At 43.6% G+C, this 18,600-nt stretch overlaps 1 protein-coding gene across 1 annotated transcript in view; it reads right to left on the bottom strand.

Moving 5' to 3' along the window:
• LOC133770421 (zinc finger protein 260-like) overlaps positions 1-17,970 on the bottom strand; it is a 40,761-nt gene extending 22,791 nt beyond the window's left edge. The window contains exon 1 of the mRNA XM_062206561.1: positions 17,718-17,970. The gene's annotated coding sequence lies outside the window, so the exon portion shown is untranslated. The remainder of the gene's footprint in view (positions 1-17,717) is intronic.
• Positions 17,971-18,600: the final 630 nt, after the last annotated feature.

The raw sequence follows: 18,600 nt of genomic DNA on the forward strand, positions 1-18,600 counted from the left end.
TGATTGAAGAAGAGCAATCTTGTGTTGTTCCTGCATGATGGCTTGGCATATAGCAGTCATAAGCTCCTGTAATGATCTTCAAAGCATGTCAATTATACGTGTTAGGTATAGCAGCACTATGATTATGGGCTAAAAGGAGAAATTAGAGATATTGCCCATGGCAGAAAAGATGGCCAAAATGATGAGGACAAAGGGGGATGTAGGAAAGCAAGAGTCCTGTCCATAGTGTGAAGACAGCTATATGCCTGAACACTCCTGTTTTGTCTAGTGTGTATGTGCTGGCAAGGAGCCATAGGATGGAGTTAGTCTGGCCTGCTTCTAGTCCTGGGAACCCACATTTCCTCCCTCTGCTTATGGAAACCCTGGCTGCTGTCACAGGTTAAGGTGAGGACAGTTCTTACTTCTTCTAGCTGAATAGGGGTGATATAGGGACTCATAGTCAAGACAGGATTCTGGCAGAAGGTGGCTGTTCAAGGGGCTGCAAAATCAGCTCACAGAAACTGTCTTCATTTGAGGTTTCATGTGCATGGTCATCTAGAATTCCAATGCTTCACATCTGGAGAAAACAAATCTAACATGCAGATTAGATACACAGGGTAGAAAACTAAGAACCGAGTCTTTATTAGAGGATCTAAGAAAGGTGCTGTGCAAACCAGGAGAGAGTTATTCTACTGAGAAACAAACAGAATCTGACAAGAGGGACTTGATAATAACCAGGTTGGCATTAAGGCCTGGCGAGGTATATGTGAGGCCTAGACCTATCTATACCTTTACATGGGTTTCTAGAAGAGATGTAAGGGGGGGTCAGGACTGTGGTATAGCAGGTAAAGCCATTTTCTCCAGTGCTGGCATCCCATATGGGTGCTGGTTTGAGTGCCAGCTTCTCCACTTCTGATCAAGCTCTCTGCTATGGCCTGGGAAAACAGTAGAGCATGGCTCAAGTCCTTGGGCCCCCGAACCCATGTGGGAGACCCAGAAAAAGTTCTTGGCTCCTGGCCTTGGATCGGCACAACTCTGGCCATTGTGGCCAGTTGGGGAGTGAATAAGCAAATGGAAGATCTCTCTCTCTCTCTCTGCCTCTTCTTCTCTGTGTGTAACTCTGACTTTCAAATAAATAAATCAATCTTAAAAAAAGAGAGAGAGAGAGAGAGAAAGACATCATAAGGGAGGTGTGAATCTCTTTAGGGAAGACACTCTGTTGACTTCCATGACTAGCTGGCCTAGGAGAACAGTTGGACTGAATATGTTAATTTTGAATTGGTGGCATCTCTAAAAGGAAATTAAAGTCTGCGCTGTTATTGACCCTAGGCCATCACCCCAACAGTGATGGTTAGTTTGACAGCTGGACAGAGGGCTTTTTCAGTTTAGAGAGGGCCAACAGGGCCTGTAGTTTTGACCCAGGAGTCCTTCAACCCCCACAGCAGTTGTTTCCAGTGGTCTTGCTCTTAGCAGAAGTAGCAGGAGTCTTCAGTAGCCAGTTTCTGTCACAACAGTTGCTGGCCAAGTGCCCTGACTCCTCATATTGAAACCAGGTGCCATTTGGGAATGGACCAGCCTTGTTGGGTCTCCCTGATGGCAGACCACCACGTAAAGCAGCCGTTAATTGGGCTGCCACCTATTGTTATACGGCTCCTGCTGCTTAGCTCACTCCCCTTTTCCTTGTCCTTTTCCTATTAAAGTAGACCACAAAGTCAGCCTTTAGGAATGTCAACCAAGGGGGTTCTTAATCCCATCCCTAATCTTCGGTGGCCTAAGCTAGAAACCTGTGGTCACATGCATGTTATGACAGTTTTTTCTGTGAGATAAGATGAAAGCTATGTCCTTCTAGCTAACATCAAATATTAAGACCACATTATGCAAACTGTCTTATAAAGTTAGAAGTAAATAAGAAGACTTTCTCTCCCTTAGTTTGGTTTGAAAAGAGATGGCTCACCTATTTATTGCATCCATGGCAAGATAAATCTAGCTGTAAAATCATAATTTCTTCTATATGTGGCTAGGCTATTAATACAGAAAACTGTTAGTCATCCTTTTTTAAGGTCTAAAGATAAAACTGTGCATCTTGACAGAGAGTTCTTGAGAATAGAATCAGTTTCCAATGTTCAAGAGAATAGAGAAATGAGGGAACAAGTCAGGCTTCCCAGATTGCTTACTCTTAATAACTTATATCAACTGAAAGCTTAGCAAACAATTTTTTTAAAAGATTTATTTATTTATTTGAAAGATAGAGTCACATAGAGAGAGGAGAGGCAGAGAGAGGTCTTCCATCTGGTGGTTCACTCTCCAAATGGCTGCAACAGCCGGAGCTGTGCAGATCCGAAGCCAGGAGTCAGGAGCTTCTTCTGGGTCTCCCATGTGGGTACAGGGGCCATCTTCTACTGCTTTCCCAGGCCATAGCAGAGAGCTGGATGGGAAGAGGAGCAGCTGGGTCTCGAACCGGCGCCCATATGGGATTCCAGAGCTTCAGGCCAGGGTGATAACGAGCTGCGCCACAGTGCCAGCCCCAGCAAACTGTCAAATAGTTACCAAAGTTCCAATGTAAGCACTGGAGCTGTGGCACAGTGTGTTAAAGCCCTGGCCTGAAGCGCCAGCATCTCATATGGGCATTGGTTCTAGTCCCAGCTGCTCCTCTTTCGATCCAGCTCTCTGCTATGGCCTGGGAAAGCAGTAGAAGATGGCCTAAGTCCTTGGGCCCCTGCACCCACATGGGAGACCTGGAAGAAGCTCCTGGCTCCTGGCTTTGGATTGGCACAGCTCCAGCCATTGCGGCTATCTGGGGAGTGAACCAGTGGATGGGAAACCTCTATTTCTGTCTCAACCTCTCTCTGTAACTCCGTTGTTAAAATTAAAAAAAGGTACATGTAGTTGGAAATATTTCTTCAATATCTAACACAAGCGTAAACCAATTAGAACAGAGCTCTTCATAAATTTTCCATGTAGACATACAATATGTACACAAGTATAATACATAATATACATTACAAAACAGAACAACAAAAGAATTTCAGTAATAGCTTTTTTTAAATGATTTTAAGGATGTTTTTCCTTGTGTTCACCTGAAGAAGAATGTAAGATTGGGGTGAGAAACTATACAGGATGTGAGACCGCCTCTTTAAAGAAGGCAGGGGTAAAAAGAACCTAAAATGACTGAAGCTTATGTCCTTTTTTTTTTTTTAAAGAAAATTTATTTATTGTACTTGAAAGTCAAAGTTACACAGAGAGAAGAGATAGAAAGAGAGAGAGAGAGAGAGAGAAAGGGAGGGAGGTCTTCCATCTACTGGTTCACTCCCCAGATGGCCGCAACAGCCGGAGCTGTGTTAGTCTGAAGCCAGGAGCCAGGAGCTTCTTCCAGATCTCCCACATGAGTGCAGGGGCCCAAGGACTTGGGCCATCTTCCACCACTTTCCCAGTCCATAGTAGAGACTTGGATTGGAAGTGGAGCAGCAGGGTCTTGAATCGGCACCCATATGGAATGCCGGCACTGCAGGTGGCAGCTTTACCCGCTATCCCACAGTGCCAGTTCTGAGGCTTATGTCCTTTGTCCATCATCAGCCAAAACCAAAAAGATCCCAGAACTCCATCTGCATTCCCACATGTGTGGTAGTAGCCCCAGGCACTTGGGCCATATTCTGTTACTTTCTCAGGTGCATTAGCATTGAGATGAAGTGGAAGTGGAACAGCTGAGACTTCAATGAACACTGAGGTGCGATTGCTTGCAATGTAGTTGATGGATTAACCCACTGTGCCACAACACTGACCTGATATTGACATACCATTAACTAAAGTCCATATTTTCATTTCCTTTCATATTACATAATATCCTTTTTCTGTTCCAATAACTCCAAATTATTATTTGAAAATCAGAATCTAGATCTTTTAGTAATAAAAATAATACACGGAGAAGTATTGTGATTCTGCAGGTTAAGCTGTTGCTGCTTGGAATGCCAGCATCCCATAATAGAAAGCCTGATATGAGTCCTGGCTGCTCTTCTGTTCCAGCTTTCTGGTAACCCAGCATCCTGGTAATGCACTTAGGAAGGCAGAGGAAGGTGGTCCAAGTGCTTGGATCCCCATCAACTATGTGGGAGACCCAGATGGGGTTCCTGGTCCTGGGCTTCATCTTGGCCCACCCTACTTATTGTACCCATTTGGAGAGTGAACCAGTAATGGAAGATATATCTCTCTCTCACTCTCACTTTCTCAGTCTCTATCTTTAAAAAATACATCTTTAGCAATAATGTACCTATTAGCTATTAAACATTGCAGAAGAACATAAAAATATAAGCATTATTCCCTTCTTTCTAGGGAGTACTAGTCATACTTCCCAGAACAAACTACTCTTGAAAGATTCTTACATTCCATTCTGAGACTTCCATATGCCTATATAGAAGGGTACTTTAAAGCACCATAAAAAATGGAATTAAATTATTGTCTGTTTTACTATAATAAGCTTTCAAGCCCATGCATACAAGAAGGTTTCAAAACCATTTGGGTATATTATGAAAAAAATTGAATGAATTTCAATTTTTGCACCAAAGTAATGTCAGCTTTTAACTCCATTTTCCATGAAGCTTTTGAAGTGTCTTCATAAAGATATATGTGCATGGGGCCAGCATTGTGGTGTAACGGTGAGGCCACTGTCTTTGATGCTGGCATCCCTTATGGTCACTAGTGTGTGTCCTGGCTGCTCCACTTTTGATCAAACTCTCTGTGAATGTGCCAGGGAAAGCACAAAAAGATGGTCAAAGTCCTTGGCTTTGGCACCCATGTAGGAGACCCAATTGGAGCTCCTGCCTTTAGCCTGGCCTGGCCACAGCCATTGCAGCCATTTGGGGAATGAATCAGCAGATGAAAAATCCCTCCTTTCCTGTCACTTCAGTTTATAAATAAAATGAAAATAAGTAAATAGAATTTAAAAATATATAATACATGTACTTTTTTTCTTTGCAAAGTGACATTATTTTTCCTGTGCCTTGTTTTACTTAAAAGCACTGTCCCTAAATCATTTTTCAGATCATTATATATTTAATATTTCATTGTACAGATATACCATAATGTATTTTACCAATTCTTTATCAATATACATTTTAAAATTTACAATTCTCTATCAATATACAATATACATTTCTCTTTTATTCCCATAATGAACACTATTACAAAGAACTTACATGGCTTTATGTATTTGACCAAATATATGTAAGATAAATTCCTGTAGTTGCACCATACCAAAGAACATTTGCATTTAAATTATTTCACAGAGTTCTGTCAAATTTTTCCTCCAAAGAGACTCTACTGTATTGCACTCACACCAATATGAGTGCAAGAACCTGTCTCCTCACACCTTCAATACATGTATGTGTGATCAGTCAGAATTCCCTCAGATGCTCCCAATTTACCATCTCTTTTGATCTCTATCTTTAAGCTTTCTTTTCTTCTTTTCAGCTCTCTGATCACACTCAGTTTTCTTACCAAACTTCTCTGTGAATATGGTCCTGCACTTATTTCCTCTATACTCACCCTCTTCATTGCCTTCTCTCATGCCTCCAACCTCACTTTTCCTGCTCACAAACTTCCTATATAACTTCCATGGAGTTCAGCACAACTGAACAGAAAACAGGTTCTCTTTCCCTGGCCTCCAAACCTGTCAGCCTCCTGAACCAATAGAAAATGTTAATCAGGAAACATGGAAATAATTAATCTGGGTCATATTATAAGAGGAAATAAATTCCCAATGGTATAGCCACAGGGAAAAGGCATCTAGAAAAATTCTGTATTGTCTTTTGTTAAGATAGAATCTGGTGCTGGTGCTGTGGTATAGCCATAGTAAAAAGATTGCCACTTGTAGTGCTGGCATCCCTTAAGGGTGCCAGTTTGATTCCTGGCTACTCCATTTCTGATCCAGCTCCATGCTAATGAGCCTGAGAAAGCAGCAGATGATGACCCAGGTCCTCGGGCCCCTGCTCCCATGTGGGAGACCTGAATGAAGCTCCTGGTTCCTGGCTTCAGTCTAGCCCCACCTTGGACATTGTCATTTGGGGAATGAACCAGCAGATAGAAGGTCTCTCTCTCTCTCTCTCTCTCTCTCTCTCTGCCTTTGTCTCTCCCTCTCTGTAACTCTGCCTATCAAGTAAATAAATAAACCTTATAAAAAGAAAAAATATATAGGTAACTTTAAAAGCAATGGAATCTTTTTTTTTTCTTTATTCCATACTACATAGAATTCCCATCTTTGAATCAATAGCTCATGATTTTTATTCATTATTCCTTCTTTGGAACAGGGGTGGGAATAGACAAAGAAGTGGATGAGAAAGAAAGGGAAAAAATAAAAACCTAAAAGTACCAGATAGGACAGGAAGACTGGAGAAGAGGGAATAAAAATAAGATTAAGAAATAAAGCTGACTTCTTAAATCATTAAAAACAGAAATGAAGAAAGGAGGAGGAAATAGGCAAAGAAGTATGGTTATGTTCTGAGAATTATATCCATTTAATACATGGAATCTGTTCTTTTATATTAATAAATATAAGTGTTTAAAAATTAAAAGCTTTTTCTTCTTTTAATCACTCCAGTGCCTCACTCCAGCACTCTAAAAGCAGAATTCAAAGGCAAGCATGGGTTGCAGGGTTGGGACAGAGTGGAAAGGGCAGTGACAGCCTTACCCTCTAATAGCAACCTCTGCACCCCAACTTGTGACCAATCAGCCAGAATCAGCTTCATAAAATAAACCACGTAGGGGGAAGGCTCAGAGAAAATCAATGACCTCACAATCTCTTTGCCTATGAAGCATCTTGGAAATAAGCATGCTGCTGAAGAAAGTGAGATTATGGCCAAGCTGTATATAAAGAACACAAGGATATAAAGTTGGGAGGCAGTTTGGTGATCCATGAGCACTCACAGTGAACTGCAGATGATGGAAAGGGATGGGTCACAGAATGGGAGCCAAAGCAGGCAGCCCAGATAGCAGTGATCGACCAGACTTTAAGTTGAGACTTATTAGTATTTGCAAAGTGTACAATGAGTTCCACATACAGCAACAGTCATTTTTTTTCCTTTGGACACAAGGCAAGATTTTTTTTTTTTCAAATTTTTAACTATTTTTTCATTTCCTTTGAAAGGCAAGGAGAGAGGGGCAAGGAGACAGATTTCTTCCATTTGCTGGTACCTCCCCAAGTGCCCACAGCAGCTGGGAATGTGCCAGCCTGAAGCTAGGATCCTGGAACTCCATTCAGGCCTGGGTGAGTTCAGCTGTTCCTGAGGACAGAGTCCTCAGTGATACCTGCCTTTGTAAAGACACATCGCAGTATAAAATCACACCTCCTACTGAAGGCTTTTGGGATCTAAGAGAAAACTTTAACTGCATCACAGGTGAGAGCAAAACATTGACCCAGAGGCTGCTGTGAGCCAAGAGGTTTCCTGCCTACCTGAGAATCAGCCTGCTCACAAGCAAAACCAAGGAAAGAGGACCAAGCAAAGCCACTTGGGACCTGTGAGCAGAGCCCATCTCTTGAGTGAGCAAGAAGGAGGGGCCGGTCATGGGCAATTCTGGGCCCCCTTAACTCTGGAATGGGTGTATAAACTAGCCAGCCCCAATTTAGACTGAACAGACCAATAGGCTGGCCAAAGATTGTATCAAGGGGCCAGCACTGTGGTGCAGTGGGTAAAAACCACCCCTGTCATGCCAGCATCCCATATGGGCACAAGTTCAAGTCCTGGCTACTCCACTTCTGATCCAGCTCTTTGCTATGGCCTGAGAAAGCAGTAGAAGGTAGCCCAAGTCCTTGGGCCTCTGCACCTGTATTGGAGGCCTGGTGGAAGCTCCTGGTTCCTGGCTTCAGATCAGCCCAGCTCCAGCCATTGCAGCCATTTGGGGAGTGAACCAGCATATGGAAGATGCCTCTCTGTCTCTGCTTATCAAATACATAAATAAATCTTAAAAAAAAAAAATGTGTTACCTATTCAGAAATCTGGATACAAGAGTGACCAAAAAAGAACCATCAAGAGAGGTACACAGCAGGAGTAAGGGTGGTAAGTGGGTAATAAATGCACAGATTCTAGCCCAAAGACAGCAGACAATGCCAATGTTCTCGTCTGTTGTAAAGTTTTGTTGTAAACAGCTTGGGGAACATATCTGTAGACAATTCATATGTAAGACACACATGGGCCCATTGCAATTGGTCTATAAATATTATCATTACTATTATTTACTTGAGCAATGATCATCAGGAACTACCTCAGGGAGGAGCAATTAAAGGGAATTATCTCAGTCCCCTTCCTAGGGAATTTTGCATCCTACTTCTTACAACCACTTTTCTAATTTTTCATTTAAAAACAACAGAATCTTTTTTTCTATATTCTGTACTGGATAGGAATCAATAGCACATGATTTTCATTATTCTATTGTTATTATTTGTATTATTTATTCAGGGGACATAATTCATCCCTGAAGAGGCTTTTTTTCCAGATAGCCCAGCAACTGCCTTGGAAATCACCTGTGATGTCAGATGGATGGACAAGCAAGCCAACGGGAGTCATCTTCTAGGAGAAAGGATACTTTTACCAAATGGCTATATTTCATTCCACAGAAAAATGCAATCTGAAACAAAGAACTTGTCCATCAGTCCCCTGGTTTAAGCAAAGGGCACATGTGTATTATTCCAGGTCTGCACCCCTTTCCACTCTGCTCACATATGGACTATCTGCATAGGGAAGTAGAATGTGAGCCAGAAGTAACACAGCAAAAATGGTCAGCATTTCCATTATAAACTGATTTTAATGACCTCAAATTCAGTCATAAAAATTTTGTTCTTAGCAAGGGACACACACACACAGCCATATACATCCTTTATGAAAACTCTACTGTGAACTGCTTATTTAGAAGTGTCTTTTTTTTTTTGATTGTGCAGATTTTTTTTTCATTTATTAAACTTTTATTTAATGAATATAAATTTCCAAAGTACAGCTTATGGGTTACAATGGCTTCCCCCCTCCCATAACTTCCCTCCCACCCACCTCCCTCCCCTTTCCCGCTCCCTCTCCACTTCCATTCACATCAAGATTCATTTTCAATTCTCTTTATATACAGAAGATTAGTTTAGTATATATTAGGTAAAGATTTCAACAGTTTGCCCCCATATAGCAACACAAAGTGAAAAAAATACTGTTGGAGTACTAGTTATAGCATTAAATAAGAGTGTACAGCACATTAAAGACAGAGATCCTACATTTTTTTTTTAAAAATTAATTAATTTTCTATGCCATTTCCAATTTAACACCAGGGTTTTTTTTTTTCATTTCCAATTATCTTTATATACAGAAGATCGATTCAGTATATAATTAGTAAAGATCTCATCAGTTTGTACCCACACAGAAACACAAAGTGTAAAAATACTGTTTTAGTACTAGTTATAGCATCACTGCACATTAGACAACACATTAAGGACAGATCCCACATGGGATGTAAGTACACAGTGACTCCTGTTGTTGACTTAACAATTTGACACTCGTGTTCATGGCGTCAGTAATCTCCCTAGGCTCTAGTCATGAGTTGCCAGGGCTATGGAAGCCTTCAGAGTTCGCTGACTTTGGTCTTATTCCGCTAGGGTCATAGTCAAAGTGGAAGTTCTCTCCTCCCTTCAGAGAAAGTTACCTCCTTCTTTGATGGCCCCGTTCTTTCCACTGGGATCTCACTCACAGAGATCTTTCATTTAGGTCTTCTTTATGTAGAAGTGTCTTTTTTGCATTTAATTACAGCAGTTCTCTACTTTCTTATAAAAATAGCTACATAAAAAACTGAAAAATGATTCAACTACATCAAACTATTTAAACAAAAAAAACCCTGGGGCTGGTAGTGTGGCGTAGCAGGTAAAGCCACCACCTGCAGTACCAGCATCCCATATGGGTGCCGGTTCAAGTCCCAGTTGCTCCACTTCTAATCCAGCTCTCTACTATGGCTTTGGAAAGCAGTAGAAGATGGCCTAAGTCCTTGGGCCCCTGCACCTATGTGGGAGAACCCGGAGGAAGCTCCTGGCTCCTGGCTTCAGATTGGCACAGCTCCAACTGTTGCGGCCATCTGAGGAGTGAACCAGTGGAAGGAAGACCTCTCTCTCCCTCTCTATCTCTGACTCTCCCTCTCTCTGTGTAATTCTGACTTTCAAGAAAATAAAAAAATCTTTAAAAAAAAATAAAAACCCTAAAAGATAAAATGTTAATTCTGGCAATCTACACAAATGACCTGTGTCTTCTTTGTATTTTTGAATACTTCCTGACCTCTCTTCTGGCTTTCCCCTCCTCCCCCACCCCTCACTCCCTTTATACATCGTTACCCCATATGCCCCTGAAGCTCTCTCCCTTTGGAGCAGTCTTGTAGACTGCCTTTCAATCATGTGAGAAATGTTACTTACTTCAAAATGATTCTGTAGGACATACCTGAATGGCATTTAATGGCAATAAGCAGACCTTCTAACATCCCTTAACTATATTTCCAGCATATGTGGGGCCAGCATTGTGGCATATTAAATAAAGCCACTGCATATGACACTAGCATCCCACATGGGCTGTGGTTCATGTCCCAGCTACACTACTTCTAATCCAGCTTCCTGGTAAAGTGGCAGAGGATAGCCCAAGTGTCTGTGCCCCTGTTCCTTCATAGGACACTTGGATGAATCTCTTGGCTCCTGCTCTGACCCAGCCCAGCCTTGGCTGTTGTGACCACAGAGGGTGTGAACCAGTAGAAGGATGATTCATTTCTTTCTCTTTCTATCTCTGTGTGTGGTGAGAGTGTGGGTGTCTTTCCCTCTTTCTAATTCTGCCTTTCAAATAAAGAAATATGTCTTAAAAAAGTATTTTAGGGGCCGATGTCATGGTTCACATGGCTAATACTCCACCTGCAGTGCCGGAATCCCACTTGGGCACCAGGTTCTAGTCCCAGCTGCTCCTCTTCCAGTCCAGCTCTCTGCTGTAGCCTGGGAAGGCAGTGGAGGATGGCGCAAGTGCTTGGGCACCTGCTCCTGTGTGGGAGACCAGGAGGAAGCACCTGGCTCCTGGCTTTGGATCGGCATAGTGCTGGCCATAGCGGCCATTTGGGGGGTGAACCAACAGAAGGAAGACCTTTCTCTCTGTCTCTCTCGCTCAGTGTCCAACTCTAACTCTACCTGCAAAATAAAAAAAAAAAAAAAAGTATTTTAAAAAGAGTCCACACTGTGATGCAGCTAGTTAAAACCATAGACTGCAGAGCCACGATACCTTATAGGTACCAGTTCATTTCCTGGTGGTTCCAATTCCCACCCAACTCCCTGCTAATCGTCTGGGAAAGAAGCAGAGGATGGCCCAGCTGGGACATGAACTGGGCCTCTGCAGAAAGGAGATCAGGGATCTGGCTTTGGGCTCCTGGCTTCAGTCTAGCGCAGCCCAGCTGCTCCACTTCTGATCCAGCACCCTGCTAATGGGCCAAGGACAGCAGAAGATGGTCCAAGTACTTGGACTCTTGCCTCCATGTGGGGGACATGGATGAAGCTCCTGGCTCCTGGTGTGGGCCTGCCCAGGGCCTGGCCCAGCCCTCACTACTAAAACCATCAGGGCGGCCAGTGCCATGGCTCACTTGGCTAATCCTCTGCCTGTGGCGCTGGCACCCTGGGTTCTAGTCCCGGTTGGGGTGCCAGATTCTGTCCTGGTTGCTCCTCTTCCAGTCCAGCTCTCTGCTGTGGCCTGGGAAGGCAGTGGAGGATGGCCCAGGTCCTTGGGCCCAGCACCTGCATGGGAAACCAGCAGGAAGCACCTGGCTCCTGGCTTCAGATCAGCACAGTGCCAGCCGCAACACACTGGCCGCAGCGGCCACTGGAGGGTGAACAAATGGAAAAAGGAAGAGCTTTCTGTCTCTCTCTCTCACTGTCTAACTCTGCCTGTCAAAAAATAAAATAAAAAATAAAACCATCAGGGGAGTGCACCAGTAGAGAGAAGATCCCTCTCTCTCTGAAACTCTGCCTTTCAAATAAATAAATATATCCTAGAAGAAAGAACAAGAAAGAGAGGTCTTTCATCTGCTAGTTTTCTCCCCAGATGGGTGCAATAGCCAGGGCTGAGTCAGGTGAAAATCAGAAACCAGGAGCTTCATCCAGATCTCCCACAATGGTGGTGGGAACTTAAACACTTGAGCCATCCTCTACTCTTTTCCCAGACCATTAGCAGGGAGCTGGATCATAAGTAAAGCAACAGGGATATAAAGCATCACCTATGTGAGATGCCAGAATTATAGGCAGTGGTTTTAGCCCATGATGCCAAAATGCTGCCCCCCGTGGGTGCCAGTTTAAGTCACAGCTGCTCCACTTCTGATTTGTCTCTGTTAATGCACTTGGGGAAGAAGAAGAAGATGATCCAAGTATTTGGGCCCCTGCTCCCACATGGGAGCCTTGGATGGAGTTCCAGGCCCCAGGCTTTCAACTGGCTCAATCCTGTTCATCATGGCCATTTGAAGAGTGAACTGGCAAAATGAAGATCCTCACCTTTCTGTGTCTCCCTCTTCCTCTGTAAACCTGCCTTTAAAATAAAATGCTTAATTCTTACAAAAAAAGGAAAAGGGTAAAAGAGGAGCCACAAATAACAGAGCAAAGCTACAGCTGTGCAATCCCTCAGCAGCCTTCTGTCTTAAGTGGGAAGTCCCCAACTTACAGACACTGACATAAAAGACACACTTAGAACATATTTCAAAATAACAGATGAGAGGTTTCCAAGGCAGGTTGATTTTAAGATGACTTTTATTGTAAAGTTACACTATCAATAGGCAGATCCCTTTTAGTGCAACCAAGTGAACCCAGTGTCTAATTCAAGGAAACAGCCAAGATGCGCTGACAGTGGAGATAGCTGAAATGTCTGTTACTCTTCTCAACATCCTAAACAGAAGGAAAAAAGGTACTCATGTCTGTGATTATAGAGGATGGAAGCACACCAATTTCAGAAGAGGGGCAGAAAAGCTCAGAGAGTTTTCTTAAGAAAATAAAATGAAGTGAATATCAGAATATAATGTGGGTTGAAAAAAACATCATCAATTCATCAGTTCTCACCAGGATCCAGGAAAACTGCTCATGTGAGCCAATCAATGATATAGTTCCCATTATGGGCAGGTGTAACCCAACCAGGCATTCAGAGAACATGAGCAAAGCTCTTCCAAGATGAAACATGATCTATGAACCAGGCACACAGGACATCTATGTCTAGTGCTCAATTTGAGCCCCAGAATAATCACCCAGCAAACCTGTTAGGTCTGAAGAGAAGTCAGCTTTTTAGCCTTGCAGTCACAATGAAAACACAGCTGCTTGAAATGCTTTCTGGTAACTAATAACACCTTTGTCCTTCTCTGAAAAACAAGGGCTGACAGTGAGGAAAACAGAATTACATGTAGTCTACCAGATGTGAATCAATGGAAAAGCTAGAAAATCATGTCAAGACCAGAGAAACATAATGAGAAAAGCAATGAAATGAGGAATGGATGATTTTCTTCTGAGCTTTTCCTCCATCGAATTCCCTAAGAACCTACACTTGTTAACATAGTGGCATTCACTCCACTGCCAAAACATGAGAAGGTAGGAAAAGTTGTCTACTTGAAGGTGCCCAATGTGAGTCCATCAGTCTTTTTCAATGCCCAATGTCACACGAGAAGCAGTCTTACCAGGGTGAGAGGCCAAGTAGCTGGGCCATCATCCCCAATGCAGACCAGCAGAAACAGCAAAGAGAAAGAGTGGAGAAGAAAGTTAGGGAAGAAAAAAATGGAAACCTCAATTTGTGGAGACTCCATCTTTCTGGGTTACAGATGCTCAGACAAGAGCCACCACAGGCTTTAGGAACCACTAGGGGGCAGCAGCACATCATGGTCACTCAGAAAAATCAACAGACAGCTTCCTGTTGTCTATACATAGATGATTTTGGTCTGTACACAATCCAGGTGAAATGCACCTGAGTCAAGTAAAGAAAAAACTTACAAAACCTTCAAATACAATATTCCATTGGAAATGAACTTTGCAAAGCCAAGTCACCCAATACAGTAGGCGAAGGAATCTATATTTTAAAGAAGCATGATTCATGATAGGCCTGATATTCAGAAACCAGTTCTGAGTTTTACAATCCCCCCACATATGCATCCTCTCTTCGTCTCCCCCAACAAAGACCAGACACTGAAGAATCTCCACATCATGCACATCTAGGAAAGAACATCTGTACACATGAGTTGTGCAAACTGTGCACATGGATACCTCATGCACACTGGCCATACACATGCATCTCCACATGCCATTTAAGACTGGTCACAGAACCAGGTTCTCTGAGCCAACAGTAGCAATATTATTTTTGATGCACACACCTCTCTCATCACACAGGATTCCCATTTCTCTTTCTGTGAAGTAATAAAGCCATTTCAACCACATGATTGACATCTTTGACAGTATGTAGAAACAGAATTGATGTCTTTGGGATGTGTTGTCTAGAAGTGTCTGTCTTCCACAGGATTGGTAATTGTAGCCATTCATTAACTCAACCAGACTTGTCAACTGCCTTGGATTTGCCATTAACATTTGACAGGGGTGAGGATTTTTTTTTTCCCCCGCCAAGATCATTTGTATATTTATGACATCATTCATGTATTACACAAAAATACCAAATTAAAATTTATATGCTGTAGATTGAGTATCCAATGCCACATGCAGTTGCCTTGGCAGGGCCAGAATAGATGATTTCATGGACTGGCTGTTTCCCACCTCTGATTTAGAGGAAAATCTTAGCTAAATTCTGACTTCCTTCACTCTGCTTATTGGCCAAGTCAGAGCCAATGTCCACTAAAGGCCCCTAGAACCTACTGGAGTTAGAAGAAATATTTTTCCATTTCCCTTGTAATTTTAGAGTGTACTTTCATAGCCACCGCTTCCACTTCAAATTGTCTGTTGATGGCCTAGTTTTGTGGCACACTGGTTTAAGCTACCTCCTGCAAAACAAACTTCCTATATGAGCACCAGTTCAAGTCTCAGCTGCTCCACTTCCAATCCAGTTTTCTATGAACAGGCCTTGGAAAGGCAGTAGAAGATGGCCCAAAAGCTGTAAAGGACTTGTCCCACCTATCCTTTCCTCTCTTTTTTCTTACCCCACTTCCTCAACTTTGTGGAGACCCAAGGTGCCAAACCAACCCTTCCTGTCTCCTTGCAATGCAAATGGCAAAGCTGATTAAGTGGCACAGAGCATCTTGTGAAACAGAAAAGCTAGACATCCATTTTTCCCCAATTGCTTTCTACACCTTCCCACCCCTCTTAGTGAAAAATTCCCTCTTCACTGGAATAACCAGGTGTCCTGGCTCACCTGCTGACAGCCCTCTCCTGAGATGGGCTGCACCCCGCTTTGCTTCCAATAAAGCAAACTGTCTCTGTTGAGGTCAGTCTCTGTCTCCTTTTCCTATCTCTCCTTCTGAGAGTACAAAAGGTCAGAGCTCGAGCTATTCCAAACCTAATAACTTGGGTCATTGCCACCCACATAGGATTCCCAAAAGGTGTTCCAGGCTGTATCCAGGATTCACTTTCCAACTGAGCTAAGGACACTATCCAGGACTCACTTTCTATTTTTACTTCCTAGATGGCCTCATTATGCTCAACAATTAGTAATCTGTGAAACACCACAACACATCAATCACTGAAACACAGTTATGCATGTGAAAACTTTGTTATCCTGAAAGTCACAAATAGTTTTCAAGGTCACACCTTCTACTCCACTATGCAGGCAACTCTGTAGGGAGAGATGCACTTTTTTGTCTTCTCTCTTCTTTCTTACCCTTCCTCACATTAACAACTTGTATAGATGCTTCCACAGACAAGAGTCATTATGAAACTATAGAACTAATATCCTCCCAAGGCAAAAATGTCATAGGCTTAAACATGGAACCCAAAACAAGGCAAGTAATGGGCCCTCTTAATTAAAACCATATGGACTGTAAGATAATCAGCTTGGAGGATCATTGGGTGACTGTAAAGAACTGGGCAGAGAAAAAGTGTTACTTGTTTATATTTATGCTTTTATGGTCCTAACTTTATGCAGATCCAGATTAAAATAGCTCCAGTTAACCCGCACAGTAGATTGTGTTACCTTCAGCTCACTTTGCAAAGAGATCAGGGGCAAGTAATTGATGGAACAAGGATATAAGCCTTAGCCATTCTTGCTCATCGCCCAAAAGATAGATCAACACAGGGGCAGCACTGTGTGCAGTGGGTTAACACCCTGGCCTGAAGCGCCAGCATCCCATATGGGCACCAGTTCAAGACCCAGCTGCTCCTCTTCCCATCCAGCTCTCTGCTATGGCCTGGGAAATCAGTAGAAGATGGCCCAAGTCCTTGGGTCCCTGCACCTGCGTGGGAGACCCAGAGGAAACTCCTGGCTCCTGGCTTTGGATCAGCACAGCTGCAGCTCTGGCCATTTTTGGAACACCCCTCCCCCACCCCCACCCCCACCCACTTCTCATCTCTCAGTGTAACTTTGACTTTCAAATAAATAAATCTTTAAAAAAAAAAAAAAGAAAAACATTGGAATGTATTCCTTGCCCTTGACTCACTTGATTCTCACACCCTATAGCCTTCTTACCCTACCCTGCATTCTTTTCCAGGTTCCCAAAGCCTCACCCAGTTCCAGGAATTCCCCTCCACCTGTGGCTCCCTATCTCCACTCCCATCCCAATCCCTCCTAACATAAGAAAGTTACAGCCCCTGGGGGTCCGGGCATCCTGCCACATATTCCATCAATGTACATGAAGGCAGTTGGTCACACACCTCTATGAATTTATTTTCTCTGAATAAATTCGTTCTGGCTGTAAATCCATACACTGCCTCCTCTCTATTCTGCACCTCTTTTCCTAACATTGTGGTGCCCTGTGTGAGGAGGCACCAATCTGCAACTCTTTTCCTAACAGTAATAACAGTTGACATCCTTGCTAGCAGAAGGAAGGGCTGAAGACAGACATCAAAAAGCAGTGAAACAAATCAACAGCTATGATTCCATGGCCTCAAATTCAAGATTGAAAAAATGTCTGTCAACTAAACATGGAAGAGAGGTAAATTCACAAACCTTCAGCACACCCTTCATACTGCTCCCGCTTGGAAAAAGTCAACTGAACACTAGGGTCCCAGCAGCCTGCTGTGTCCACAGGGACCCCACCGGGCCAGCGAGCGCAGGATGGAGGCCATGGAGCAGATTCTAGTCTGATCCTCCTTCTCCAACCCCTGCCCCTCGGGCTCCCTGCTGAAGGCTATCAAGACCCACCCAGCTGGAATGGCCTCTGGATACAGCAGGAAGCCTGACCAGATGGCATTCTCTGATCCACTCAAAGTGAGAACCGGCCTTATTAATATTTAAATAAATATATTTAAATGTTTAGAGAAAAGGAGTCTCACTGTCTTCTTCGCTGTGCTCTTATCAGTCCTACTCGTGCAGCTCCCCAATCCGATGACATTCCCCTTATAACTAAAAAATAAAGCACGTTAGGGAAAGTTTGGGCGAGGTATCATGCCACTGTTCGTGCGCTGGGAGGCAGCAAGCGGCGATGGGAGACGGGACAGTCCGGATTCCAGCCCTGACTTTGCACGGAAAAGCTGCCAGGATCACTGAGAAGCAAGTGAGCCACATCTGGGAGCCGCCAGCCGCCCTAGCACCCACCCCTCCCCCACACACGCATCCTGGCACCTTCCTACTCTCCATACTTGCCGTGGAAAGTCCGGGCAGCACGTCCTCTTTCTTCAGGGCACACGAGGAGCAAAGCAGAGTGCTGGGCAGAGAAAGTCCCCAGCACGTGGGACCCACAGGCAGCAAACGAAGAGGCGCAGCGGCAGCGGGTGGGAGGCTCTGGGTGTGTGCTCGCAAACTGCCTGGGATTGCAGTGCGGGGCGAGAGGCAGTGATTGTGTGGGAAGGATCAGAGCAGCCTCTCGGTACTGAATGAGCTTCCTCTGCTCCTCAGAGGCGCTCGGGCAGGAATGCGCACGCGCAGATTCTTTCGTAACACGGAATACGTCGGGACACCTGAGGACGCTGGGAAATGGAGTCCAGGCCGGGGCATCTGGCTCTCCCCAAGGGCTTCAGAGGGCATTTGCTTTTGTTTACATCCCTCCTCTTCCTTCTCACCTCAAAATCTCAAGGATCGGTTGGTATTCTTCCTTTCCTGAACAAAAAACCTTAACAAGTGACACCCGCTGCTGCTGATACCCAAACCTTTGCTTCTTCATAAAATGCATTCTTCTGGAAAAGTCTTATTTGCTGCTTTGTCCCTGGAAATTTCTCTCAAATAATAAATAACTACGAACACAATATAACTTTTAGAAGAGGTGTGGAAGTCATAGTTTAACATCCAAATATGAGAATACAATTTTTATTTGTGTTTTATTGATGTTTACAATTAGTTTTTAAAGAATTTTATGTATTTGAAAGGTAGAGTTACAGAGAGACAGAGGCAGAGAGAGAGAGAGACAGAGAGACAGAGAGACACAGAGACAAAGAGGTGTCTTCCATGCACTGATTCACTCCCCAAATGACTGCAATGGCTGGAGCTGAGCCTTTCTGAAGCCAGGAGTATCTTCCAGGCCTCCCACGTG

The sequence above is a fragment of the Lepus europaeus genome, chromosome 11 (genome assembly GCF_033115175.1).
Source record: "Lepus europaeus isolate LE1 chromosome 11, mLepTim1.pri, whole genome shotgun sequence".
NCBI classification, from domain to species: domain Eukaryota; kingdom Metazoa; phylum Chordata; class Mammalia; order Lagomorpha; family Leporidae; genus Lepus; species Lepus europaeus.